Consider the following 19,210-nt stretch of genomic DNA (forward strand, 5'->3'; position numbering starts at 1 on the left):
TAGTGCATTGGAAAGGAGATACGCGCCTCCCAAACGAAAATCCTGTCGTTTCCATAGAAACATTACTCGATTTTGAAGGAGGAGTCATAGAACCCATAGTAACTCATAGCGATTCAATTTCTAAGATAATTCGTCAATGTGAGGGAGCGAGGGATGCAGTAAAGAACGAATAGTGCATCAGAAAACAGATACTCGCCTCCGAAAAGAAAATCCTGTCGTTTCAATAGAAACGTTACTCGATTCAGAAGGAAAAGTCATAGAACGCACAGTATTTCATAGCGACGAAATTTCAGTGATACTTCGTCAAAGTGAGGGAGCGAGAAATGCAGTAAAGATGGAATAGTGCATCAGAAAAGAGATTCTCGCCTCCCAAAAGAAAATCCTGTTGTTTCCATAGAAACGTTACTCGATTTAGAAGGAGAAGTCATGGATCCCATAGTATTTAATAGCGCCGCAATTTCTGTGTTAATTCGTTAAAGTGAGGGAGCGAGGGATGTAGTAAAGTATGAATAGTGGATCGGAAAGGCGATAGTCGCTTCCTAAAAGAAAATCCTGTCGTTTCCATAGAAAAGTTACACCATATAGAAGGAGAAGTCATAGAACCCATAGTATCTCATAGGGACGCAATATCTGTGTTAATTCGTCAACTTGAGGGAGCGAGGGAAGCAGTAAAGAAGGTATAGTGCATCGGAAAGGAGATACTCGCCACCCAAAAGAAAATCCTGTCTTTTCCATAGAAACGTTACTCTTTTTAGAAGGAGAAGTCATAGAACCCATAGTATTTCATAGCGACTCAATTTCAGCGTTAATTCGTCGAAGTGAGGGGGCGAGGGATGCAGTAATGGAGGAATAGAGCTTCAAAAAGGAGACACTCATCTCCAAAAAGAAAATTCAGTCGTTTTAATCGAAACGTTACTCGATTTAGAAGGAGAAGTCATACAACCCATACTATTTCATAGGGACGCAATTTCTGTGTTAATTCGTCAAAGTTAGGGAGCGACGGATGCAGTACAGAGGGAATAGTGGAACAGAAAAGTATTACTCGCCTCCCAAAGAAAATCCAGTCGTTGCCATAGAAACGTTACTCAAGTGGAACGAAGAATGCATGCAACACATAGTATTTCACAGCGACGCCATTTCTGTGTTAATTCGTCAAAGTGTGGGAACGAGGGATGCAGTAAAGAAGGAATAGTGCATCGGAAAGGAGACAGTCGCCTTCCAAAAGAAAATCCTGTCGCTTCCATAGAAACGTTACTCGATTTAGGAGGAGAAGTCGTAGAACCAAAAATATTTCATAGCGACGCAATTTCACTGTTAGTTCGTCAAAGTGAGGGAGCGAGGGAAGCAGTAAAGAAGGTATTGTGCATCGGAAAGGAGATACTCGCCTCCCAAAAGAAAATCCTGTCTTTCCCATAGAAGCGTTACTCTATTTAGAAGGAGAAGTCATAGAACCCATAGTATATCATAGCGACTCAATTTCAGCGTTAATTCGTCAAAGTGAGGGAGCGCGGGATGCAGTAATGGAGGGAAAGTGCTTCAAAAAAGAGATAATCATCTCCCAAAAGAAAATCCAGGCGTTTTAATCGAATCGTTACTCGATTTTGAGGGAGAAGACATAGAACCCATAGTATATCATAGCGACTCAATTTCAGCGTTAATTCGTCAAAGTGAGGGAGCGAGGGATGCAGTAAAGGGGGAATAGTGCATCAAAAAGTGATTCTCATTTCCCAAATTAAAATCCTGCCGTTTTAATCGAAACGTTACTCGATTTAGAAGGAGAAGTCATACAACCCATACTATCTCATAGCGACGCAATTTCTGTGTTAATCCGTCAAAGTTAGGGAGCTAGGGATGCAGTAAAGAAGGAATAGTGGAACAGAAAAGTGTTACTCGCCTCCCAAAGAAAATCCAGTCGTTGCTATAGAAACGTTACTCAAGTGGAACGTAGAATGCATGCAACACATAGTATTTCACAGCGACGCCATTTCTGTGTTAATACGTCAAAGTATGGGAACGAGGGATGCAGTAAAGAAGGAATACTGCATCGGAAAGGAGACAGTCGCCTTCCAAAAGAAAATCCTGTCGCTTCCATAGAAACGTCACTCGATTTAGGAGGAGAAGTCGTAGAACACATAATATTTCATAGCGACGCAATTTCACTATTAGTTCGTCAAAGTGAGGGAGCGAGGTATGCAGTAAAGAAGGAATAGTGCATCGGAAAAGATATCCTCGACTCCCAAAAGAAAATCCTTTCATTGCAGTCGAAACGTTACTCGACTGGGAAGGAGAATGCATGGAACCCATAGTATTTCACAGCGACGCAATTTTTTTGTTAATGCGTCAACGTGAGGGAACGAGGGATGCAGTAAAGAAGGAATAGTGAATCGGAAAAGATGTATTCGACTCCCAAAAGAAAATCCTTTGATTTCCATAGAAACTTTTCTCGACTGGGAAGGAGAATGCGTGGAACCCTTAGTATTTCACAGCGACGCAATTTCTGTCTTAATTCGTCAAAGTGAAGGAGCAAGGGAGGCAGAAAAGAAGGAATAGTGCATGGCAAAGGAGATATTCGCCACCCAAAAGAAAATCATGTCGTCTCCATAGAAACGTTACTCAATTTAGAAGGAGAAGTCATGGAACCCTAGTATTCCATTGCGTCGCAATATCTGTGTTAATTCTTCAATTTGAGGGAACGAGGGATGCAGTATAGAAGGAATAGTGCATCGGAAAGGAGATATTTGCCTCCCAAAACGTAATCCTGACGTTGCCATAGAAACGTTACTCGATTTAGAAGGAGAAGTCATAGAACCCATACAATTTCATAGCGACCCAATTTCTGTGTTTATTCGTCATTGTGAGGGAGCGAGGGATGGAGTAAAGAAGGAATAGTGCATTTGAAAGGAGATTCTCGTCTCCCAAATAGAAAATCCTCTCGTTTCCATAGAAAAGTTACTCTATTTAAAAGGAGAAGTCAAAGAACCCATGGTATTTCATAGCGACTCTATTTCAGTGTTAATTCGTCAAAGTGAGGGAGCGTGGGATGCAGTAAAGAAGGAATAGTGCATCACAGAAGAGATACTCGCCTCCAAAAAGAAAATCCTGTCGTTTCCATCGAAACGTTACTTGATTTAGAAGGAAAAGTCATAGAACCCATAGTATCTCAAAGCTACGCAAAATCTATGTTAATTCGTCATTGCGAGGGAGCGAGGGATGCAGTGAAGAAGGAATACTGCATCAGAAATGTCATACTCGCCTCCCAGAGAAAATCTAGTCGTTGCCATAGAAACGATACTCGAGTGGGAAGGAGAATGCATGTAACCCATACTATTTCATAGCGACTCAATTTTAGTGTTAATTCGTCAATGCGAGGGAGCGAGTGATGCAGTAAAGAAGGAATAGTGGATCGTAAAAGATATACACCACTCCCAAAAGAAAATCCTTTCATTTCCATAGAACCGTTACTCCACTGGGAAATTAGAATGCGTGGAACCCATAGTATTTCACAGCGACGCAATTTCTGTGTTAATTCGTCAAAGTGAATGAGCGATCGATGCAGTAAAGAAGGAATAGTGCATCAGAAAAGAGAACTCGCTTCACAAAAGAAAATACTTTCGTTTCCATAGAACCGTTACACGATTTAGAAGGAGAAGTCATAGAACACGCAGTATTTCATAGCGACGCAATTTCTGTGTTAATTCGTGAAAGTGAGGGAGCGAGGGATGCAGTAAACAAAGAATAGGACATCAGAAAAGAAATACTCGCCTCTCAAAAAAAAAAACCTCTCGCTTCCATAGAAACGTTACCCGGTTTACAAGGAGATCTCATAGAACCCATAGTATTACATAGCGATGGAATTTCTGTGTTAATTCGTCAAAGTGAGAGAGCGAGGAATTCAGTAAAGAATGAATAGTCCATCGGAAAGGAAATACTCGCCTCCCAAAAGAAAATCCAATCGTTTCCATAGAAACGTTACTCGATTTAGATGGAGAAGTCATAGAAACCATAGTATACCATAGCGCCGCAATTTCTGTGTTAATTCGTAAAGTGAGGGAGCGAGGGATGCAGTAAAGAAGGAATAGTGCACCAGAAAAGAGATTTTCGCCTCCTAAAAGAAAATCCTGTCGTTTCCATAGAAACGTCACTTGATTTTGAAGGAGATGTCATAGAACCCATAGGATTTCATAGCGACTCAATTCCGGTGTAAATACGTCAATGTGAGGGACCGAGGGATGCAGTATAGAAGGAATAGTGCATCGGAAAAGATATACTCGACTTCCAACAGAAAATCCTTTCATTTCCATAGAAACGTTGCTCGACTGGGAAGGAGAGTGCGTGGAACACATAGTATTTCACAGCGACGCAATTTCCGTCTTAATTCGTCGAAGATGGAGCAAGGGATGCAGTAAAGAAGGAATAGTGCATCGGAAAGGAGATACTCGCCTCCCAAAAGAAAATCCTGTCGTTTCCATAGAAACGTTACTCGAAGTTTGATGGAGAAGTCATAGAACCCATAGTAACTCATAGCGACGCAATTTCTAAGATAATTCGTCAATGTGAGGGAGCGAGGGATGCAGTAAAGAAGGAATAGTGCATTAGGAAGGAGATACTCGCCTCCCAAAAGAAAATCCTTTCGTTTCCATAGAAAGCTTACTCGATTTAGAAAAGGACGTCATAGGACCCATACTATTTCATAGCGACGCAATTTCTGTGTTAATTCGTCATTGTGAGGGAGTGAGAGATGCAGTGATGAAGGAATAGTGCATTGGAAAGGAGATACGTGTCTCCCAAAAGAAAATCCTGTCGTTTCCATAGAAACGTTACTCGATTTAGAAGGAGAAGTCATAGAACCCATAGTATTTTATAGCGATGCGATTTCAGCGCTAATTTGCCAATGTGAGGGGCGAGGGATGCAGTAAAGAACGAATAGTGCATCAGAAAACAGATACTCGCCTCCGAAAAGAAAATCCTGATGTTTCAATAGAAACGTTACTCGATTCAGAAGGAAAAGTCATAGAACGCACAGAATTTCATAGCGACGAAATTTCAGTGTTACTTCGTCAAAGTGAGGGAGCGAGAAATGCAGTAAAGATGGAATAGTGCATCAGAAGAGATTCTCGCCTCCCAAAAGAAAATCCTGTTGTTTCGATAGAAACGTTACTCGATTTAGAAGGAGAAGTCATGGATCCCATAGTATTTCATAGCGACTCAATTTCAGCGTTAATTCGTCGAAGTGAGGGGGCGAGGGATGCAGTAATGGAGGAATAGAGCTTCAAAAAGGAGACACTCATCTCCAAAAAGAAAATTCAGTCGTTTTAATCGAAACGTTACTCGATTTAGAAGGAGAAGTCATAGAACCCATAGTATTTCATAGCGACTCAATTTCAGCTTTAATTCGTCAGAGTGAGGGAGCGAGGGATGCAGTAAAGGGGGAATAGGCCATCAAAAAAGAGATACTCATCTCCCAAAAGAAAATCCTGCCGTTTTAGTCGAAACGTTACTCGATTTAGAAGGAGAAGTCATAGAACCCATACTATCTTGTAGCGACGCAATTTCTGTGTTAATTCGTCAAAGTTAGGGAGCGAGGGATGCAGTAAAGAAGGAATAGTGGAACAGAAAAGTGTTACTCGCCTCCCAAAGAAAATCCAGTCGTTGCCATAGAAACGTTACTCAAGTGGAACGGAGAATGCATGCAACACATAGTATTTCACAGCGACGCCATTTCTGTGTTAATTCGTCAAAGTGTGGGAACGAGAGATGCGGTAAAGAAGGAATACTGCATCGGAAAGGAGACAGTCGCCTTCCAAAAGAAAATCCTGTCGCTTCCATAGAAACGTCACTCGATTTAGGAGGAGAAGTCGTAGAACGCACAGAATTTCATAGCGACGAAATTTCAGTGTTACTTCGTCAAAGTGAGGGAGCGAGAAATGCAGTAAAGATGGAATAGTGCATCAGAAGAGATTCTGGCCTCCCAAAAGAAATCCTGTTGTTTCCATAGAAACGTTACTCGATTTAGAAGGAGAAGTCATGGATCCCATAGTATATCATAGTGACTCAATTTCAGCGTTAATTCGTCAAAGTGAGGGAGCGCGGGATGCAGTAATGGAGGAAAAGTGCTTCAAAAAAGAGATAGTCATCTCCCAAAAGGAAATCCAGGCGTTTTAATCGAATCGTTACTCGATTTTGAGGGTAGTCATAGAACCCATAGTATATCATAGCGACTCAATTTCAGCGTTAATTCGTCAAAGTGAGGGAGCGAGGGATGCAGTAAAGAGGGAATAGTGCATCAGAAGAGATTCTCGCCTCCCAAAAGAAAATCCTGTTGTTTCCATAGAAACGTTACTCGATTTAGAAGGAGAAGTCATGGATCCCATAGTATATCATAGTGACTCAATTTCAGCGTTAATTCGTCAAAGTGAGGGAGCGCGGGATGCAGTAATGGAGGAAAAGTGCTTCAAAAAAGAGATAGTCATCTCCCAAAAGAAAATCCAGGCGTTTTAATCGAATCGTTACTCGATTTTGAGGGTAGTCATAGAACCCATAGTATATCATAGCGACTCAATTTCAGCGTTAATTCGTCAAAGTGAGGGAGCGAGGGATGCAGTAAAGAGGGAATAGTGCATCAAAAAGAGATTCTCATTTCCCAAAATAAAATCCTGCCGTTTTAATCGAAACGTTACTCGATTTAGAAGGAGAAGTCATAGAACCCATACTATCTCATAGCGACGCAATTTCTGTGTTAATCCGTCAAAGTTCGGGAGCGAGGGATGCAGTAAAGAAGGAATAGTGGAACAGAAAAGTGTTACTCGCCTCCCAAAGAAAATCCAGTCGTTGCCATAGAAACGTTACTCAAGTGGAACGGAGAATGCATGCAACACATAGTATTTCACAGCGACGCCATTTCTGTGTTAATTCGTCAAAGTGTGGGAACGAGGGATGCGGTAAAGAAGGAATACTGCATCGGAAAGGAGACAGTCGCCTTCCAAAAGAAAATCCTGTCGCTTCCATAGAAACGTCACTCGATTTAGGAGGAGAAGTCGTAGAACACATAATATTTCATAGCGACGCAATTTCACTATTAGTTCGTCAAAGTGAGGGAGCGAGGGATGCAGCAAAGAAGGAATAGTGCATCGGAAAAGATATCCTCGACTCCCAAAAGAAAATCCTTTCATTGCAGTCGAAAAGTTACTCGACTGGGAAGGAGAATGCATGGAACCCATAGTATTTCACAGCGACGCAATTTTTGTGTTAATGCGTCAATGTGAGGGAACGAGGGATGCAGTAAAGAAGGAATAGTGAATCGGAAAAGATGTATTCGACTCCCAAAAGAAAATCCTTTGATTTCCATAGAAACTTTTCTCGACTGGGAAGGAGAATGCGTGGAACCCATAGTATTTCACAGCGACGCAATTTCTGTCTTAATTCGTCAAAGTGAAGGAGCAAGGGAGGCAGAAAAGAAGGAATAGTGCATCGGAAAGGAGATATTCGCCTCCCAAAAGAAAATCCTGTCGTCTCCATAGAAACGTTACTCAATTTAGAAGGAGAAGTCATGGAACCCATAGTATTTCATTGCGTCGCAATATCTGTGTTAATTCTTCAATGTGAGGGAACGAGCGATGCAGTGTAGAAGGAATAGTGCATCGGAAAGGAGATATTTGCCTCCCAAAACGAAATCCTGACGTTGCCATAGAAACGTTACTCGATTTAGAAGGAGAAGTCATAGAACCCATACAATTTTATAGCGACCCAATTTCTGTGTTTATTCGTCATTGTGAGGGAGCGAGGGATGGAGTAAAGAAGGTATAGTGCATTTGAAAGGAGATTCTCGTCTCCCAAAAGAAAATTCTCTCGTTTCCATAGAAAAGTTACTCTATTCAAAAGGAGAAGTCAAAGAACCCATGGTATTTCATAGCGACTCTATTTCAGTGTTAATTCGTCAAAGTGAGGGAGCGTGGGATGCAGTAAAGAAGGAATAGTGCATCACAGAGGAGATACTCTCCTCCAAAAAGAAAATCCTGTCGTTTCCATCGAAACGTTACTTGATTTAGAAGGAAAAGTCATAGAACCCATAGTATTTCAAAGCTACGCAAAATCTGTGTTAATTCGTCATTGCGAGAGAGCGAGGGATGCAGTGAAGAAGGAATAGTGCATCATAAATGTCATACTCGCCTCCCAGAGAAAATCTAGTCGTTGCCATAGAAACGATACTCGAGTGGGAAGGAGAATGCATGTAACCCATACTATTTCATAGCGACTCAATTTTAGTGTTGATTCGTCAATGCGAGGGAGCGAGTGATGCAGTAAAGAAGGAATAGTGGATCGTAAAAGATATACACCACACCCAAAAGAAAATCCTTTCATTTCCAAAGAACCGTTACTCGACTGGGAAATTAGAATGCGTGGAACCACTAGTATTTCACAGCGACGCAATTTCTGTGTTAATTCGTCAAAGTGAATGAGCGATCGATGCAGTAAAGAAGGAATAGTGCATCAGAAAAGAGAACTCGCTTCACAAAAGAAAATCCTTTCGTTTCCATAGAACCGTTACTCGATTTAGAAGGAGAAGTCATAGAACACACAGTATTTAATAGCGACGCAATTTCTGTGTTAATTCGTCAAAGTGAGGGAGCGAGGGATGCAGTAAACAAAGAATAGGACATCAGAAAAGAAATACTCGCCTCTCAAAAGAAAAACCTCTCGCTTCCATAGAAACGTTACTCGGTTTACAAGGAGATCTCATAGAACCCATAGTATTACATAGCGATGGAATTTCTGTGTTAATTCGTCAAAGTGAGGGAGCGAGGAATTCAGTACAGAAGGAATAGTGCATCGGAAAGGAAATACTCGCCTCCCAAAAGAAAATCCAATCGTTTCCATAGAAACGTTACTCGATTTAGATGGAGAAGTCATAGAAACCATAGTATACCATAGTGCCGCAATTTCTGTGTTAATTCGTAAAGTGAGGGAGCGAGGGATGCAGTAAAGAAGGAATAGTGCACCAGAAAAGGGATACTCGCCTCCTAAAAGAAAATCCTGTCGTTTCCATAGAAACGTTACTTGATTTTGAAGGAGATGTCATAGAACCCATAGGATTTCATAGCGACTCAATTCCGGTGTAAATACGTCAATGTGAGGGACCGAGGGATGCAGTATAGAAGGAATAGTGCATCGGAAAAGATATACTCGACTTCCAACAGAAAATCCTTTCATTTCCATAGAAACGTTGCTCGACTGGGAAGGAGAGTGCGTGGAACACATAGTATTTCACAGCGACGCAATTTCCGTCTTAATTCGTCGAAGATGGAGCAAGGGATGCAGTAAAGAAGGAATAGTGCATCGGAAAGGAGATACTCGCCTCCCAAAAGAAAATCCTGTCGTTTCCATAGAAACGTTACTCGAAGTTTGATGGAGAAGTCATAGAACCCATAGTAACTCATAGCGACGCAATTTCTAAGATAAATCGTCAATGTGAGGGAGCGAGGGATGCAGTAAAGAAGGAATAGTGCATTAGAAAGGAGATACTCGCCTCCCAAAAGAAAATCCTTTCGTTTCCATAGAAAGTTTACTCGATTTAGAAAAGGACGTCATAGGACCCATACTATTTCATAGCGACGCAATTTCTGTGTTAATTCGTCATTGTGAGGGAGTGAGGGATGCAGTATAGAAAGAATAGTGCATTGGAAAGGAGATACGCGCCTCCCAAAAGAAAATCCTGTCGTTTCCATAGAAACGTTACTCGATTTTGAAGGAGGAGTCATAGAACCCATAGTAACTCATAGCGACTCAATTTCTAAGATAATTCGTCATTGTGAAAGAGCGAGGGATGCAGTAAAGAAAGAATAGTGCATCAGAAAACAGATATTCGCCTCCGAAAAGAAAATCCTGTCGTTTCCATAGAAACGTAACTCGATTTAGAAGAGAAAAGTCATAGAACGCATAGTATTTCATAGCGACGAAACTTCAGTGTTACTTCGTCAATGTGAGGGAGCGAGAAATGCAGTAAAAACGGAATAGTGCATCAGAAAGGAGATACTCGCCTCCCAAAAGAAAATCCTTTCGTTTTCATAGAAACCTTACTCGATTTTGAAAAGGACGTCATAGGACCCATACTATTTCATAGCGACGCAATTTCTGTGTTAATTCGTCTTTGTGAGGGAGTGAGGGATGCAGTAAAGAAGGAATAGTGCATTGGAAAGGAGATACGCGTCTCCCAAAAGAAAATCCTGTCGTTTCCATAGAAACGTTACTCGATTCAGAAGTAAAAGACAATAAACGCACAGTATTTCATAGCGACGAAGTTTCAGTGTTACTTCGTCAAAGTGAGGGAGCGAGAAATGCGGTAAAGATGGGATAGTGCATCGGAAAGTAGATACTCGCCTCCCAAAAGAAAATCCTGTCGTTTCCATAGAAACGTTACTCGATCTAGGAGGAGCAGTCGTAGAACCCATAGTATTTCATAGCGACGCAATTTCTGTGTTAGTTTTTTCAAAGTGAGGCAGCGAGGGAATCAGTAAAGAAGGTATAGTGCATCGGAAAGGCGATACGCGCCACCCAAAAGAAAATCCTGTCTTTACCATAGAAACGTTATTCTTATTAGAAGGAGAAGTCATAGAACCCATAGTATTTCATAGCGACTCAATTTCAGCGTTAATTCGTCGAAATGAGGGGGCGAGGGATGCAGTAATGGAGGAATAGTGCTTCAAAAGAGAGATACTCATCTCCCAAAAGAAAATCGAGGCGTTTTAATCGAAACGTTACTCGATTTAGAGGGAGAAGTCATATAACCCATAGTATTTCATAGCGACGCAATTTCTGTGTTAATCTGTCAAAGTTAGGGAGCGAGGGATGCAGTAAAGAAGGAACAGTGGAACAGAAAAGTGTTACTCGCCTCCCAAAGAAAATCCAGTCGTTGCCATAGAAACGTTACTCAAGTGGAACGGAGAATGCATGCAACACATAGTATTTCACAGCGACGCCCTTTCTGTGTTAATTCGTCAAAGTGTGGGAACGAGGGATGCAGTAAAGAAGGAATACTGCATCGGAAAGGAGACAGTCGCCTTCCAAAAGAAAATCCTGTCGCTTCCATAGAAACGTTACTCGATTTAGGAGGAGAAGTCGTAGAACCCATAATATTTCATAGCGATGCAATTTCACTGTTAGTTCGTCAAAGTGAGGGAGCGAAGGATGCAGTAAAGAAGGAATAGTGCATCAGAAAAGATATACTCGACTCCCAAAAGAAAATCCTTTCATTCCAATAGAAACGTTACTCGACTGGGAAGGAGAATGCGTGGAACCCATAGTATTTCACAGCGACGCAATTTCTGTGTTAATGCGTCAATGTGAGGGAACGAGGGATGCAGTAAAGAAGGAATAGTGAATCGGAAAAGATGTATTTGACTCCCAAAAGAAAATCCTTTGATTTCCATAGAAATGTTACTCGACTGGGAAGGAGAATGCGTGGAACCCATAGTATTTCGTAGCGACGCAATTTCTGTGTTAATTCGTCAATGTGATGGAGCGTGTGATGCAGTAAAGAGGGAATAGTGCATCGGAAAGGAGATACTCGACCTCCCAAAAGAAAACCCTTTCGTCTCCATAGAAACGTTATTCGATTTAGTAAAAGACATCATAGAACCCATTCTATTTCATTGCGACGCAATTTGTGTGTTAATTAGTCTTTGTGAGGGAGCGATGGATGCAGTAAAGAAGGAATAGTGCATCGGAAAATAGAAACTCGCCTCCCAATAGAAAATCCTGTCGGTTCCTTAGAAACGTTACTCGATATAGAAGGAATAGTCATAGAACTCATAGTATATCATAGCGACGCAATTTCCGTGTTAATTCTTCAAAGTGAGGGAGCGAGGGAAGCAGTAAAGAAGGAATAGTGCATAGGAAAGGAGATACTCGCCTTACAAAAGAAAATCCTGTCGTTTCCATAGAAACTTTACTCAATTTAGAAGGAGAAATCATGGAACCCATAGTATTTCATTGCGTCGCAATATCTGTGTTAATTCTTCAATGTGAGGGAACGATGGATGCAGTATAGAAGGAATAGTGCATCGGAAAGGAGATATTTGCCTCCCAAAACGAAATCCTGACGTTGCCATAGAAACGTTACTCGATTTAGAAGGAGAAGTCATAGAACCCATAGAATTTCATAGCGACCCAAATTATGTGTTTATTCGTCATTGTGAGGGAGCGAGGGATGGAGTAAAGAAGGAATAGTGCATTGGAAAGGAGATACTCGTCTCTCAAAAGAAAATCCTCTCGTTTCCATAGAAAAGTTACTCTATTTAAAAGGAGAAGTCAAAGAACCCATAGTATTTCATAGCGACTCAATTTCAGTGTTAATTCGTCAAAGTGAGGGAGCGTGGGATGCAGTAAAGAAGGAATAGTGCATCACAGAAGAGATACTCGCCTCCAAAAAGAACGTCCTGTCATTTCCATCGAAACGTTACTTGATTTAGAAGGAAAAGTCATAGAACCCATAGTATTTCAAAGCTACGCAATATCTGTGTTAATTCGTCATTGCGAGGGAGCGAGGGATGCAGTGAAGAAGGAATAGTGCATCAGAAATGTCATACTCGCCTCCCAGAGAAAATCTAGTCGTTGCCATAGAAACGATAATCGAGTGGGAAGGAGAATGCACGTAAAACATAGTATTTCAAAGCGACTCAATTTCAGTGTTAATTCGTCAATGTGAGGGAGCGAGTGATGCAGTGAAGAAGGAATAGTGGATCGTAAAAGATATACACGACTCCTAAAAGAGAATCCTTTCATTTCCATAGAACCGTTACTCGACTGGGAAATTAGAATCCGTGGAACCCATAGTATTTCACAGCGACGCAATTTCAGTGTTAATTCGTCAAAGTGAATGAGCGATCGATGCAGTAAAGAAGGAATAGTGCATCAGACAATAGATACTCACCTCCTAAAGAAAATCCTGTCGTTGCCATAGAAACGATACTCGAGTGGGAAGTAGAGTGAATGCAACCCACAGCAATTCATAGCAACCCAATTTCAGTGATAATTCGTGAATGTGAGGGAGCCAGGGATGCAGTAAGGATGGAATAGTGCATCGGAGGAGATATACTCGACTCCCAAAACAAAAACCTTTCTTTTCCATAGGATCGTTCCTCGACTGGGAAGGAGAATGCGTGGACCACGTAGTATTTCATAGCGACTCAATTTCAGTGTTAATTCGACAAAAAGAGGGAGCGAGGGATGGAGTAAAGAAGTAATAGAGCATCGAAAAAAAATTTTTTTCGACCCCCAAAAGAAAATCCTTTCATTCCCATAGAAACGTTACTCGACTAAGAAGGAGAATGCGTGTTATCCATAGTATTTCATAGCGACGCAATTTCTGTGTTAATTCGTCAATGTGAGGGAGCAAGGGATGCAGTGAAGAAGGAATAGTGCACCGGAAAGGAGATACTCGCCTCCCAAAAGAAAATCCAGTCGGTTCCATAGAAACGTTACTCGATTTAGAAGGAGAAGTCATAGAACCTGTAGTATTTCATAGCGACGCAATTTCTGTGTTAATTCGTCAATGTGACGGAGCGAGTGATGCAGTAAAGAAGGAACAGTGCATCGGAAAGGAGAAACTCGTATCAAAAAAGAAAATCCTCTCATTTCCATAGAAACGTTACTCGATTTGGAAGGAGATGTCATAGAACCCACAGTACTTCATAGAGACGCAATTTCTGAGTTAATTCGTAAAACTGAGGGAGCGAGGGATGCAGTAATAAAGGAATAGTCCATCAGAAAGGAGATACTCGCCTCCCAAATGAAAATCCTCGCGTTGCCATAGAAACGATACTCGATTTAGAAGGAGAAGTCATAGAACCCGTAGGATTTCATAGCAACGCAATATCTGTGTTAATTCGACAAAGTGGGGGAACGAGAGATCCAGTAAAGAAGGAATAGTGCATCAGAAAGGAGATACTCGCCTCCCAAAGAAAATCCTGTCATTTCCATAGAAACGCTACTCGATTTAGAAGGAGAACTCATAGAGCCCATAGGATATCATAACGACCCAGCTTCTCTGTTAATTCGTCGAGTTGAGGGAGTGACGGATGCAGTAAAGAAGGAGTAGTGCATCGGAAAGGAGATAGTCGTAACCCAAACGAAAATCCTATCCTGTCCATAGAAAATGTACTCGGTTTAGAAGGATTAGTCATTGAACACATAGTATTCCATAGCGACGCAATTTCTGTGTTAATTCGTCATTGTGATGGAGCGAGGGATGCAGCAAACAACGAGTAGTGCATCGGAAAGGGGATACTCGCCTCCTGAAAGAAAATCCCGTCGTTTCCATAGAAACGCTACTCGATTTGGAAGGCGAAGTCATAGAACTCATAGTATTTCATAGCGACGCAATTTCTGTGTTAATTCGTAAATGTGAGAGAGCGAGGGATGGAGTAAAAAAGGAATAGTGCACCGGAAAGGAGATACTCGTCTCCCAGAAGGAAATCCTGAGGTTCCCATAGAAACGTTACTCGATTTAGAAGGAGAATTCATAGAACCCATAGTATTTCATAGCGACGCAATTTCTGTGTTAATTCGTCAATGTGAGGGAGCGAGGAATGCAGTAAAGAAGGAATAGTGCATCGGAAAGGAGATACTCGCCTCCCAAAAGAAAATCCTGTCGTTGCCATAGAAACGATACTCGATTTAGAAGGAGGAGTCATAGAACCCATAGTATTTCATAGCGACGCAATTTCTGTGTTAATTCGTCAAAGTGAGGAAACGAGAGATGCAGTAAAGAAGGAATAGTGCATCAGAAAGGAGATACTCGCCTCCCAAAAGAAAATCCTGTCGTATCCATAGAAACGTTACTCGATTTAGAAGGAGAAGTCATAGAACCCATAGTATTTCATGGCGACACAATTTCAGTGTTAATTAGTCAATATCAGAGAGCGAGGGATGCAGTAAAGAAGGAATAGTGCATCGGAAAAGATACACTCCACTCCAAATAGAAAATCCCGTCATTTCCATAGAAACGTAACTCGACTGGATGGAGAATGGGTGGAACCCATAATTTTTCGTAGCGACGCAATTTCTGTGTTAATTCGTCAAAGTGAGGGAGCGAGTGATGTAGTAAAGAAGGAATAGTGCATCGGAAAGGAGATACTCGCTTCCCAAAAGAAAATCCTGCTGTTTCCATAGAAACGATACTCGATTAAGAAGGAGAAGTCATAGAACCCATAGTATTTCATAGCGACGCAATTTGTGTGTTAATTCGTCAATGTGAGGGAGCCAGGGATGCAGTAAAGAAGGAATAGTGCATCGGAAAGGAGATACTCGCCTCCCAAAAGAAAATCCTGCTGTTTCCATAGAAACGATACTCGATTTAGAAGGAGAAGTCACAGAACCCATAGTATTTCATAGCGACGCTAGATCTGTGTTAATTCGTCAATGTGAGGGAGCGAGGTATGCAGTAAGAAGGAATACTGCATCTGAAATAAGATACTCGCATCCCAAGGGAAATCCAGTCGGTTCCATAGACACGTTACCTGATTTAGAAGAAGAAGTCATAGAACCCATTGTATTTCATAGCGACGCAATTTCAGTGTTAATTCGACAATGTGAGGGAGGGAGGGATGCAGTAAAGATGGAATAGTGAATCTGAGAGGTGATACTCGCGTCCCAAATGAAAATCCAGGCGTTTCCATAGAAACGTTACTCGATTTAGAGGGGGAAGTCATAGAACCCATAATATTTCATAGCGACTCAAATGCAGTGTTAATTCATCAATGTGAGGGAGCGAGGGAAGCAGTAAAGATGGAATAGGGCATCGGAAAGGGGATACTCGCCTCCCAAACGAGAATCCTGTCGTTTCCATAGAAACGTTACTCGATTTAGAAGGAGAAGTCATAGAACCCATAGTATTTCATAGCGACGCAATATCTGTGTTAAATCTTCAATGTGATTGAGGGTGGGATGCAGTAAAGAAGGAATAGTGCATCAGAAAAGAGATACTCGGCACCCAAAGTAAATCCTGTCGTTGCCATAGAAACGTTACTCGAGTGGGAAGGAGAAAGCGTGAACCCGTAGTATTTCATCGCGACTCAATTCCAGCGTTAATTCGACAAATAGAGGAAGCGAGGGATGCAGTAAAGAAGTAATTGAGCATCGGAAAAAAATAAACTCGACTCAGAAAAGAAAATCCTTTTATTTCCATAGAATCGTAACTCGACTGGGAAGGAGAATGCGTGGAATCCATAGTATTTCTTAGCGATGCAATATCCGTGTTAATTCTTGAAAGTGAGGGAGCGTGGGATGCAGTAAAGAAGGAATAGTGCATCGGAAACGAGATACTCACCTCCCAAAAGAAAATCCTGTCGTTTACATAGAAACGTTACTCGATTAAGAAGGAGAAGTCGTAGAACCCATAGTGTTACATAGCGACGGATTTTCTGTGTTAATTCGTCAATGTGAGGGAGCGAGGGATGCAGTAAAGTTGGAATGGTGCATCGGAAAAATTATACTCGCCTCCAAAAGAAAATCCTTTCATTTCTATAGAATCGTTACTCTACTGGGAAAGAGAATGCGTGGAACCCATTGTATTTCACATCGACGCAATTTGTTTGTTAATTCGTCAAAGTGAGGGAGCGAGGGATGCAGTAAAGAAGGAATAGTGCATCAGAAAGGAGATACTCGCCTTTCAATAGAAAATCCTATCGTTTCCATAGAAACGTTACTCGATTTAGAAGGGGATGCCATAGAACCCATAGTATTTCATAGGGACGCAATTTCTGTGTTAATTCGTCAATGTGAGGGAGCCAGTGATGCTGTAAAGAAGGAATAGTGCATCGCAAAGGAGATACTCGCGTCCCAAACGAAAATACTGTCGTTTCCATATAAATGTTACTCGATTTAGAAGGAGAAGTCATAGACCACCATAGTATTTCTTAGCGACGCAATGTCTGTGTTAATTCGTCAATGTGAGGGAGCGAGAAATGCAGTAAAGAAGGAATAGTGCACCGGAAGGGAGATACTCGAATCTCACAAGAAAATCCAGTCGTTTCCATAGAACCGAAACTCGAATTAGAACGAGAAGTCATGGAACCCACAGTAATCGATAGCGACGCAATTTCAGTGTATATTCGACACAGTGAGGGAGCGAGGGATGCAGTAAAGAAGGAATTGTGCATCGGAAAGGGGATACTTGCCTCCCAAAAGAAAATGCTGTCGTTTCCATACAAACGTTACTCGATTTAGAAGGAGAAGTCATAGACCCCATAGTATTGCATAGCGACGCTATTGCTGTGTTAATTCGTCAATGTGAGGGTGCGAGGGATGCTGTAAAGAAGGAATAGTGCATCGGAAAGGGGATACTCGCCTCCCAAAAGAGAATCCTGTCGTTTCCATAGAAACGTTACTCGATTTAGAAGGAGAAGTCATAGAACCCATAGTATTTCATAGCGACTTAATATCTGTGTTAAATCTTCAATGTGAGGGAGCGATGGATGTAGTAAAGAAGAAAGAGTGCATCGGAAAGGAGATAATCGCCTACCATAAGAAAATCCTGTCGTTACCATAGAAACGTTACTCGATTTAGAAGGAGAAGTCAAAGAACCCATAGTACTTCATAGCGACTTAATATCTGTGTTAAATCTTCAATGTGAGGGAGCGATGGATGTAGTAAAGAAGAAAGAGTGCATCGGATAGGAGATAATCGCCTACCATAAGAAAATCCTGTCGTTACCATAGAAACGTTACTCGATTTAGAAGGAGAAGTCAAAGAACACATAGTATTTCATAACGACGCCATTTCAGTGTAAATTCGTCAATGTGAGGGAGCAAGGGATGCAGTAAAGAAGGAATAGTGCATCGGAAAGGAGATACTCGTATACCAAAAGAAAATCCTTTCGTTTCAATAGAAACGTTACTCGATATAGAATGAGAAGTCATAGAACCCATAGAAATCCATAGCGACGCAATTTCTGTGTTAATTCGTCAATGTGTGGGAGCGAGGGATGCAGTAAAGAAGGCATAGTGCATCGGAAAGTATATACTCGTATCCCAAACGAAAATCCTGTCGTTTCAATAAAAACGTTACTCGATATAGAAAGAGAAGTCATAGAACACATAGTATTCCATAGCGTCGCAATTTCTGTGTTAATTCGTCAATGTGAGGGCGCCAGGGATGCAGTAAAGAAGGAATAGTGCATCGGAAAGGAGATACTCGTATCCCAAAAGAAATTCCTGTCGTTTCCATAGATACGTTATTCGATTTAGAAGGAGATGTCATAGAACCAATGGTATTTCAAAGCGACGCAATTTCCGTGTTAATTTGCCAACGTGAGGGAGCGAGGAATGCAGTTAAGAGGGAATAGTGCATCGGAAAGGAGATACTCCTATACCAAAAGAAAATCATGTCGTTTCCATAGAAATGTTACTCGATTTAGAAAGAGAAGTCATAGAACTCATAGTACTTCATAGCGACGCAATTTCTGTGTTAATTCGTCAATGTGAGGGAGAGAGGGATGCAGTAAAGAAGGAATAGTGCATCGGAAAGGAGTTAGTCGTATCCCAAAAGAAAATCCTGTCGTTTCCATAGAAACAATTCTCGATGTAGAAGGAGAGGTTTTAGAACCGATAGTATTTCAAAGCGACGCAAATTCTGTGCTTATTCGTCAATGTGAGGGAACGAGGGATGCAGTAAAGAAGGAATAGCGCATCGGAAAGGAGATACTCGTTTCCCAAAGAAAATCCTGTCGTTTCCATTGAAACGTTACTCATTTTAGGAAGACAAGTCATAGAACACATAGTATTTCGTAGCGACGCAATTTCATTGTTAATTCGTCAATGTGTGGGAGCGAGATATTCAGTAAAGAAGGAATAGTGCATCGGAAAGGAGATGGTCATATCCCAAAAAATAATCCTGTCGTTTCCATAGAAACGTTACTCGATTTAGAAGGAGAAGCCACTAACAGATAGTATTCCATAGCGTCGCAATTTCTGTGTTAATTCGTCAATGTGTGGGAGCGAAGGATGCAATAAAGAAGGAATAGTGCATCGGAAAGGAGATACTCGTATCCCAAAAGAAAATCCTTTCGTTTCCATAGAAACGTTACTCGATTTAGAAGGAGAAGTCATAGAAGCCATAGTATTTCATAGCGACGAAATTTATGAGTTAATTCGTCAATGTGAGGGAGCCTGGGATGCAGGAAAGAGGGAATAGTGCATCGGAAAGGAGATAGCCGTA

This window comes from Schistocerca serialis, chromosome 1 (genome assembly GCF_023864345.2).
Source record: "Schistocerca serialis cubense isolate TAMUIC-IGC-003099 chromosome 1, iqSchSeri2.2, whole genome shotgun sequence".
NCBI classification, from domain to species: domain Eukaryota; kingdom Metazoa; phylum Arthropoda; class Insecta; order Orthoptera; family Acrididae; genus Schistocerca; species Schistocerca serialis.